This window comes from Arvicanthis niloticus, chromosome 2, assembly GCF_011762505.2.
Source record: "Arvicanthis niloticus isolate mArvNil1 chromosome 2, mArvNil1.pat.X, whole genome shotgun sequence".
NCBI classification, from domain to species: Eukaryota; Metazoa; Chordata; class Mammalia; order Rodentia; family Muridae; genus Arvicanthis; species Arvicanthis niloticus.
In genome coordinates, this window is record NC_047659.1 from 100286526 (window position 1) to 100297196 (window position 10671).

The window sequence follows — 10671 nt, forward strand, 5'->3', positions numbered from 1 at the left end:
CATTAACAAAGTTTGTTGCAGACAAATGGCTCTGGAAATTTTGGAATATGTGAAGGTAACTCACTTCTTCTGCTATAGAGCTTCTCAAAGCCTTTAATAAATCAAAATGTCTTATATGGCTCAAAGAGAAGAAAAAGGCACAAAAGATTATGCCAACATTAACAACCCCTCTCCTTCATGGAATGTTTCCAGAGCATGGGCAACGGTTTTAGACATTCAGCTCTGGGAAGATTCCTAAGTGTAGTAAATAAAACATACACAGTGATTTATTATTGAAGTGTGTGTGTGTGTGTGTGTGTGTGTGTGTGTGTGTGTGTGTGTGTAAGAGAGAGAGAGAGGGAGAGGGAGAGGGAGAGGGAGAGGGAGAGGGAGGGGAGAGGGAGAGGGAGAGGGAGAGGGAGAGGGAGAGGGAGAGGGAGAGGGAGAGGGAGAGGGAGAGGGAGAGGGAGAGGGAGAGGGAGAGGGAGAGGGAGAGGGAGAGGGAGAGGGAGAGGGAGAGGGAGAGGGAGAGGGAGAGGGAGAGGGAGAGGGAGAGGGAGATGGAGAGGGAGAGGAGAAACAGCAGTCAAGAGAGGGACAGGGAAACATGGTGAGGTTCACAGGACAGGTACCACATCTACTGCCTAGTTTCTGCGCTTCTGCAGATTTTCATCAATATGATTGCCTCATTGTAGAGTATTGGAGAAGCCATAAAAGTAAGTAGAACAGGGATTATTATTTGTATAAGGTAGACACAAGACCTTTGCATGTTGAATGTTTATTGCTTTGCAATTCACTAGTTTATAGAATTTTGTAATGTAGGTATTCTCCATCCTGGTTACAGATATCTTTGTTGAACCTGAGAATTGTGAGGAGAAAAACCAAGTTTGAGATTGTCTGATTAAAGCAAGCTGTCTTTTGGAGTGCACCTAGGACTGGCCATAATGGCTGCCTCCCACTAAGTTGGGGTTTTAGGGAGCAGCCTCTGCCAGCCCCTTGAGGTCTCTTTTATAGGAGAGCTAGCTTGTTTACAAGGGAGTTGGCTATTATACATCCTTAGAAAACTACAGTGAAAGGGAAGGAACGGGGTAAGGATGCACATCATGTGGATGGGGTCAAAAGTTTAGTGTAGGTTGAAAAACATGTTTTGTTGTTTACATCAGATCTAAGAAACAGGAATTTTTTTCTCTCTTCTTCTTCTTTTTTTTAAAATTTTTAAATTTTTTTTTTTTTTTTTTTTCGAGACAGGGTTTTTCTGTGTAGCCCTGGCTGTCCTGGAACTCACCCTGTAGACCGGGCTGGCCTTGAACTCAGAAATCCACCTGCCTCTGCCTGCCTCCCAAGTGCTGGGATTAAAGGTGTGTACCACTTTAATCACTGCCCAGCGAATTTATTCTTAATTATAAACAGAGGCCTTAACTTGCAAGAATTTAGCACAGGACAAACAGAAACCTATTCTTAAGTGTCTTAACTGCAAACAGAAACCTTAACCTGCATTGTATATTGTTTCAGTGTAGGTCTCACATTTTCTGTTGAATTATGTTGTTTTTTCTTTAGTTTTCCACCCTACTTTTTACAGCAATGTAAATTTAATCTACTTCCTTAATAGTCTTAATATTCTAATATAATAATAAAGTTGAGATTGGAAAGTTTACAGTGACTCATGTTGCTGGGTCTGTTGTGGGTTTTTTTTTTTTTTTTCACACTTTTCCTTATTTGCTGGGTAGTTTTTATTCGTTTCCCATTCATTGTCCCTGATCACTCAGGAAATGCACCCTAAGTCTTTATTAGTGATCTGCATCTCTGTGAAAGCTACTGCCCTGCTTCCAAAAATGTAGGGTGCTACCGATCTTTCAGCAACTTCTGGAGTCTATATTGTTGCTAAAACATCCTGGGTATATCTTAAATCTAGCCATTTTCATCACTGTCAACATCCTGGTCATTCACAATGTCATGCCATACATTTATTGTGGTCTTTTCCCAGACTAAGTCAGGAATATCTGTAGGAAACGCAACCATGACCAGGTGACTACCCACAATGGAAAGACTCACTTGTTACCTCTGGGACAAAATCAAAGTTCATTAACAATGTTCACGTAAAACTTCTGGCTCCTGCTTTTTTCCCAGCATACCCCACATTCCCCACATTTACTTTAATCCAGGCACCCTAGCTCTCCAGCAGATTATTTCTTTAACATGGCCTGTGTCCTGTAGGAAGCACTAAGATCTTTGTGCTCATAGATAAGCATTGGGGGGTGGGGCGGGGGACGTGAAATGTTAACCACACAGGGCTGTTCCTTCAAGGGAAGGGATGCTTTACCTGTTGTCTACTCCGAGCACTGGGAACGCAGGTGTTTAGCGGTCTGATGATGTGATGATGTTTGTTCTACCTGTCTGACTGGCTGTAGACTTTTCTGCTATCAGATCCTCCACTAAGACCCTTTGTTATAAAATATACTGTGGAGCCCTTGTGGGTAGGGGGCGTACTCGGCTGGCCATGCCAAGGTACCCCCTGAGAAATCACTCCATGTGACAGACCTGGTGTAAGGAAGGTTTATCTGGGGGAAGGGAAGGGAGCGAGGACCTGGAGAAGGGGTAGAGAAGGGTAGGGTGCAGAGCCATGAGGGCAGAGAAGGGGGCATAGAGAAAGACAGAAAGAAGGACACACAGACAGAAAGAAAGGCCAGCTGGGAACATGTGGGGACAGAGGAAGAGGGAGAGAGACAGAGACAGAGACAGTTTTTTTTTTTTTTTAAAGATTTATTTACTTATTTTATGTATGAAAACACCCTTCATTCTTTGCAGACATATCCCATTACAGATGGTTGTGAGCCACCCTGTGGTTTCTGGGAATTGAACTCAGCATCTCTGGAAGCAGTCATTTTATACTCTACCATGTGCACGGCCCATACCTGGTGACAGGTAATGGCGGCAGGTGATGATGACATAAGCCGTTGCTGGGTCCCTGGGAGGAGTCTAGGGGCATCGTCTGTAAGTTAACATTCTTACCATAAATATGCTTTTCTCAGTCAGTCTTTAGAACCTACCTCTATGGCCTTTACAGTTCCAATGAAGTCAGATCCAATTTGTATTTAGCTTATTTCGTTCCTCAAAGAAATTTATGTACGCTTTATTGTGAATGTGAGATTGAGTTAATTATAACCAGAATAAATTTTCACCAAATTGTGCTGTGCTTAAATATGCCTAAAATAAACTCTTGGGAGTCAGACCCTGGTAGTTTGAACCAACACCTACTACTGAGTCATGGTGACCTGAACTGCCTTCTTATCTCCCATGGATAGTCACCCTGAACTGTGGAGGTCACAGAGACCACTGTAAATGCTACCTAATGTGTGGAGCTTGGCCCTTGAAGCCACTTTAAAAAATATCTATATATTTAAGTAGAAGTGGGACATCTGCATTCAGTCCTCTCAGCCAAGCAGTTGTGACCATAAGAGAGAGTGAAATAGGTGAGGCTTCCCCTCAGGTCTCTGCGTTAATGCATTTTATACAACTATTGAGACACCTGTGAAGATGCAGGGGAGCAAAATATTCAGAGCGCTCTGCAGTGCTGTGCAAGGGACTATAAAATTTAGCCCTTGGTTTCTTGAACAAGGAACCACTGATGTTGAAAATTGGAGAGGCATAGGAACTAATGTGAAGAGACCACAAAAAGAGGAATAAAATCCTGTCAATTACTTCAGAATCTGGACTGCAGTGATGTACTGTTTGGATTCCTTCCAGGAGGACCATAAAGAAGAGGAAGATCCTCTGGACACATCTCTGCAGGGGGTAAGGCTGACTGAGGGACCCTGAGGCCATCTCAGCCCTGTCCTTGTGTCTGTCTGGCCCCAGCCTGTGCTAAAGGCCCTTTGCCTTTCCCCAGGGAAAACTCTGGCTAAGGAATGCTGGGGCCCCCTTAGTAGGGAAAAGTTAAAACAGGCTCAACTTCTAGTACAGGAATTTCAACTAGGACATAGAGCCTTCAGTCGGTCTCTGGAATTTCTGTATTTTTATAAGTCACAAAGAGGCAAATAATAAATTTTCCACTGTTACATGATCTCAAGGGCATACTACTATGAAAAAATGGGGGCTCCTGTCATGATTCTTCAAGGGCATTAAATTATTACTCTTGATTTAAAAGATGGCCTTTTCTCTATTCCTTTATATCCTGATGATAAGAACATTTTGCCTTCTCTTTTTCTACTTTAAACCAATTCTCAAACCTCAATCCATCATCCTCCCTGCTTAGAACTTCCCAAACAATGTTCCCTCAACTACTTACAAAACTTTTGGGGCCATATCAGTTAGTAGGTCCTTACCTGCCTATGAGCATCATGGATTTGGCTCTGCTCTTCAAGCAGCTTTGCAGAGACTCTCAGGCAAACTTTGTAAGAAACATAACACCAGAAGCAGAGTGAGTTATTAGCTTATTAATTAATGCTGCCACTAAAGTGGTAGCTTGTAGAATTAGTCCCTTACTTCCTTGTTAATTATGTATCCTTCCCTCCCCCTCCACATCTACTGGAATTATACATCAATAAGGTAATTATAGTATTATAGGAATTTATGCATGCCACAATTGTCCAACAATCTGTAACTTCTTACTTACAAGAAAGTATAGACTTAATAGTGATGGGAAGGAGGGGTCTTAAACAACTTACTGGTAAAGAGACCACAAAAATCACTGTGCCATTAAATAAAATGCAGCATGGTCGTATGTTCCACACTGACAATAATTGGCAGGTAGTGTTAATATGCTACTCAGGACACATAAATAATCATTATCCTAAAGATTCCCTTTTAATATATTTTTGAAGTATTATTTATCAGTCTCTTTTTACTTCCTTACTTTGTCTTTGTTTCTTTTGTTCTGTTTTTCTTTTTATATTTCTTTCTTTCTTCCTTTCTCTCTTTCTTTCTGGCAATTTAATTTTTTTCTGTTTGCAGGTGTACTAGTGCTTATGAGTAGTGCTGTATATGTATTATCTAAAATGACAACTAATGAATCCTGTAGAGACCACTTGCAATGTTTTTTTCAGATGGCTTTTTAAAAAGACAAGGAGCTTATGTTTTTATATACAAATACAACATCGTCCTCAAAAAAGATTGTACCCACCCTGGTTGTCTGAACTCACCACAATCACTCAGCTTTTAATGAATGTTTCTGGGTTGTTAAATATTGTCACTGACTCTGTACATTGTATTCAAACTGTTTCTCTTTTAGAAACTGCAAGACTTAAATCCAGTCTCCTTACTGATGTTATTTCACAGTTACTTTTTCTCTCTTCAGGCATCTATATGATGACAAATTAAGGATTCCTGCATGAATCATGTCTGTGCTCATTCTAATGTGCCAGGACTATTAGCATCCACTAGTGCTCAAGCCAACCAATGTGCTGGTCTCCTCCTTGCCCCTGGTACATTTTTTTTTCAAGCTGCTCAAAAATTCAATTAACTTAATCTTTTTGTTCTTCTTTTACATCACTGCCCTCTGCTGGCATAATTAATCCTTGAGGATTAAAATCCAAAACCATTTGACAAACAGATATTTCTCATATTTCAGAATTTGGGTGTTTAAAATATGTCCCTGTAATAGTTAATACTTTTAAAATATGGCTGTGGCTTCTGCTAACAGGAGTAAGACCACCTTGGGTGTCATTAATCATTTAGTATTCATCTTCTCTTTTCTAGGGTTCCTATTACAATTAAAAACTGATAATTGTTCTGCTTATATTAGCAAGTGCTTTAAAGCAATTTATTGACTATTAACCACATTACTGATATTCCTCATGATACAAGTCCTCGGTACCAACTTCTGTATTAGTTACTGTTCTATTGCTGTGAATGAGATACCATGACAAAGTTAGATTATGGAGGAAAGCATCTAATGGGGGGCTTGCTTATTGTTTCAGAAGGTTAGTCCGTGATCATGATGACACAGAGCATGAAGTCAGGCAGTTAAGCATGGTTCTGGGGCAGTAACTGAGAGATTATATCCTGATCCACAGCCAGCAGGAAGAGAGATCAAGACTTGGCCTGGTGTGAGCTTTTGCAACCTCAAGACGTACCCCTGGGGACATGCCTTCTCTAACAAGTCCATGCCAACAAAGTCAAACCTCTTAATCCTTCCCAAACAGTTCCACTAACTGAGGACCAAACATTCAAATATATGAGCTTATGGAGGATTTGTTCATTCAAACCACCACAGACAGACCTACAAAAGTTTTTCTATCTTTTCTGCACTGGGGGCTTGAGGAGGGGTGTGGTCACCCAAGGTCAAGAAGATGAGATAGGAGAGTGATCAGAGGGAAGCTGAGAGAAGAGTCCTTTTGAGTGAATGTGGAGTTCAGATGCTAACAGCAATCAGTCTCTGAGTCATTTAAAGCCTTAATTATTGCTCAGTAAATAAAAAAAGGCAAAGAGCAAGTTAAACTATTCACATCACATATGCACAGTAGATTATGTGTGCTTTCCGTTTGGAGGTGAAAGTGATGCAGATATTTATAGACTGCAAGTTGCAGGAAGAGTTTAACTCAGATTCTTAAACAACAGGAGTTAAGTTATAGGCAGATTATAACACAGGTGCTTCCATACTATGAGTTTCAGGTAGTGTATAACAAAGATGTCAATAGTACAGAAACAATATGCAGAAAATAATACAGATGCTGTTAGATTATGAGCCATAGCCATGAGCTATAGCTACACATCTGCATAACACAGAATCATATAGGTCATGAGAAGTACAGCAGCACACATGAATGTACTTCTAGAGCAGCACAAGAGAATATGCTTGTACTAATACAACAAAGCACACGAATGTAGTAGTACAGCACTGCACATGGCTGAGCTAGTACTGCACTGCACATGGATGTTCAAGTAACACAGTGTACATATGTCATATGTACATAACACAGTGTCTATGTACAGCACTGCAGATAATGTGTTGAACTAGAAGAGAGGTAAACAAAGGTATAGTGATACAGAAATGCATGAGGACGTACTACTAGAAAGGTGTGCACGAAGTTAGTATAGCCGCAAACACAAAGGTGGTAGGAGAGTCCTGCACTTGGATGAATTGTGCATCAATGCATGTGAACATGGTGGTGGAGCAGCACTCATACAGCACTACTCACACAGCACTACTCACACAACACTAGTACAACTGCAAACAGAAAAAATAAAATTGACAGGAAAAAAGAAGGGAGAAATGTAAAAAGAAAAACAGAAAAAAGAAATGAAGACAAAGGAGTGATGAAAAAAGACTGAAATAAAGACAGAAAGAAGGCAAGAAACACAGAGAAAAGTATACAGAAAAAGTAAGAAAGAAGAAAAGAAAAATGGAAGAGAGAAAAAAAACACACAAAAAGAAAAATAAAAACAAAAGGAAGAAATACAGAAAAAAGAATCAATAAAAGACAGAAAGAAAAAACAGAAAGAGAGCAAAAGAAAGAGAAACAAAACAGAAATGAAAGTAGAAAGAAAAATAGAAAAAGAAATGGAGAGACAAGGGAAGGTAGAAAGAAAGAAATGAGAATGAGAAAGAGAAAAGAAAAAAGAAAGATAAAAGACAGAAAGTGAAAAAAGGAAGAAGAAAGGTAAAAAAAAAAAAATAAAAGAAAATGATGGACCAAAAAGAACATAAAAATAAGAAAGCAAAAAGAGAAAAGAGGGAAGAAATACAGAAAGAATCAAAAAGTAAGGCAGACAGACAGAAAGAAAAAGGTTGAAAGACAGAAAAAGGGACAAAGAAAGGTAGAAAGATGGAAATAAAGACAGACAGAAACAATGACAGAAAGAAAGATGTACAAAAGAAGAGAAAGATGAAAGAAAGAAGAAAGAAAGAAGAAAAAGAAAGGAAGACAGATGTTAAATGAGAAAGAAAACAAGAGAGAAAGAAGGGAAAGTCAAGATAAAGAAAGAAAAAGACAGAAAGAATAGAAAATAGAAAGAATAGAGACATAAAAAAACTAGAAGGAAGTGAAGAAAAATCAAAAGAAAGGAGAAAAAAGGCAGACAGAAATTAAAAAAAAAAAAAACAAAGAAACAAAAGACTGAAAGCAAGGAAAAGGGGGGAAAATGAATGTCAGAAAGAAACAGAAGAAAGAGAAGAAAAATAAAAAGATAACAGGACAAGAAAAAATGAAAAAGGAAAAAAGACAGTGGAAAAATGAAAGATAGGGGGAAGTAAGTAAAAAAGATAAAAGACATAAAGGGAAGAGAAAAAGTGAAAAAAGAAAAAACAAAAGAGGAAGAAAAAGGAAGGAAATAACAATAAAAGGAGAAAAAAGAGAAAGAAAGGGAAGAGAGACAGGAAGAAACAGTAATAAAGGAAGAGCAAAGGAAAGACAAATAAATGAGAAAAAAAGAAAAGAGAAAATAGAAAGATGAAATAAAACATGACAAAGAAAGAAAGAAACAATGTGGGGGAAATGCAAAATACAGGAAGAAAAATGACAAAAACAAAAGAAGAAAGTGATTTTTAAAAAGGAAGCAAAGAGAAAGGAAAAATGAATAAAAAGAAAGAGAGAAAAAGAAAGGAAGCAAGAAAGACCCAAAGAAATAAGAACAATAACAACAACAACAACAATAATAATAGGAAAGAAAGAAATCTTTGGAAAGACAGAAAAAAAAAAAAAAAAACCAAAAGAAGAAAATTGTTAGAAGAGAGAAAATCAAGAAAGACAGAAAAAAGTGAACAAAAAATCAAAGTGGAAGGGAAAATGAAGAGCAGAAATAAATAAAATGGACAAAAATTACAAAAGAACATAAAAAAGAAGACATAAAGGAAAACCATGAGAGACAGAAAGTCAAAAGCAAAGTAAATTAAGAAAAGATAAAAGAAAAAAATGGACAAGAAGAAAGAATATAGAATATAAGGATGAAGGAAAGAAAATGAAAAGCAGAAAAATTTAAAAGGAAAAATAAAAATAAAAACTGAATCAAGAGAAAAAACAAAAAGAAAAGAAGTAAAAAGAAGCAATGGAGAAATGAAGACTGACAGAAGAGAGAACGGGTTAAAGGCAGAGAGTAAAAGACAGAGAGGAAGAAATATGGAAAGACAGCCAAAGAGAAAATGAAAAACAAAGCAAGAAAAAAAAATCAAAAATGAATGAACAAAAGATAGAAGCTATGAAAGGAAAAAGGAAGAAAGACAAAAACAGAATAAGAAAAGTAAACCAAGAAATAACAGAATTAAAGAAAATAAAGGCAAAAAGGAAAAAATAAATGAACAGAGAAAGAAGAGCAAAAAGACAGAAGGAACAAAGGAAGAAAGCAAATCAAGATAAAAAAGGAGAAAATAAATTAAGAAAAAAGAAAAGAAAAAAGTAAAATTAAAAATAAAGGAAGAAAGTGATGGAAAAAGAAAAGAGGAAGGCAAAAGTTAAAAAAACAGAAATGAAAACAAAGAAAGGAGAAAAGAATTAAAGGTGGAAGAAAGAAAGAAAAAGAAAGACTTGAAGAAGACTAAAAAAGGCAGAAAAACAAAGACATTAAATAGTAAGAAAAAGAAAGAATTGAAGGACAGAAAAGACAGGAAGTAAAACAAAAGGAAAGGCTGAAAGACATCAAGAAAGACAGAAAGGCAAAAAAGAATGAAAACTAGAAAAGTAGAAAAGTAATGAACAAAAACAAGTAAAGAAAGACAAGAAGTAAGAAAGGACAGAAAAAGAAGAACATGGGAAATAATGAGGCAGAGAAAAAGAAAGAAAATACAAACCATGATAGAAAGCAAGAAAGGAAGGGAGAAAGGAAGGCAGGTCAAAGAACAAAATATAAAACATAATCACAACAGGGAGCTGGAATAAAAAATCAAATAGAAAGACAGACAAAAATAAAGATGGAAAGAAAAAAGAATGAAGAAAAGGAAGCTGGGAGGAGATGAAGAATAATAGATTTAAAGAAAGGAAGAGAGTCAAAGGAAACAAAGAGAAAAATAAAGAAAAACAAAGAAAAAAGACAGAAAGAAGGAAATAAAAAGGAAAGACCAAACAGGAGACAAAGAAAGTATAGAAAGGAAAGAAAATGAAAGGCAGAAAGTAAAAAAGGGAAATAGGAAGAAAAACAATGTGTAGGGACCCTGGCATTGTGGGGTGCTCCCCTCTGGACCCCAGATCAGGCGCAGACCACACCCAAATGCCAGTTTCCAGCACAAAGAGATCCTTTATTGAGCAAGGCAAAGAGACAAGTTGTCTTGGAACTCACAGAGATCCACCTGCTTCCGCCTCCCAAGTGCTAGGATTAAAGTCATGTACCACCACTGCCCAGCTAAAAATATGCATGTTTCGGTTTGAGTTTGTCCATTTCTTCTCCTCCTCCTCCTTCTTCTCCTCTCTTCATTTCCTGTTTGTTTGTTTGTTTGTTTGTTTGAACAGGGTTTCTTTACGTAGCCCTGGATGTCCTATAACCAGCTCTGTAGACCAGGTTGACCTTGAACTGAGATAGTTTTGATATAAAAAGAATTTTTATAATGACATTTAAGCTACACTGGTTCTGCTGATACTTTAGAAGAAGGTTTGATGCCATTTCCAAAATATTCATGCAATGCATAATTTTGTAAAAAATATAAAGCACAAGAAAAAGATAAACACAACTATTTTGAATGAGAAAAGGTGGTACAATTTTTCTAGATGAAAAAACAAAAACTATAAAACTATTCTTACCAAGGCAGCATAGTCTTGACAGAGATAG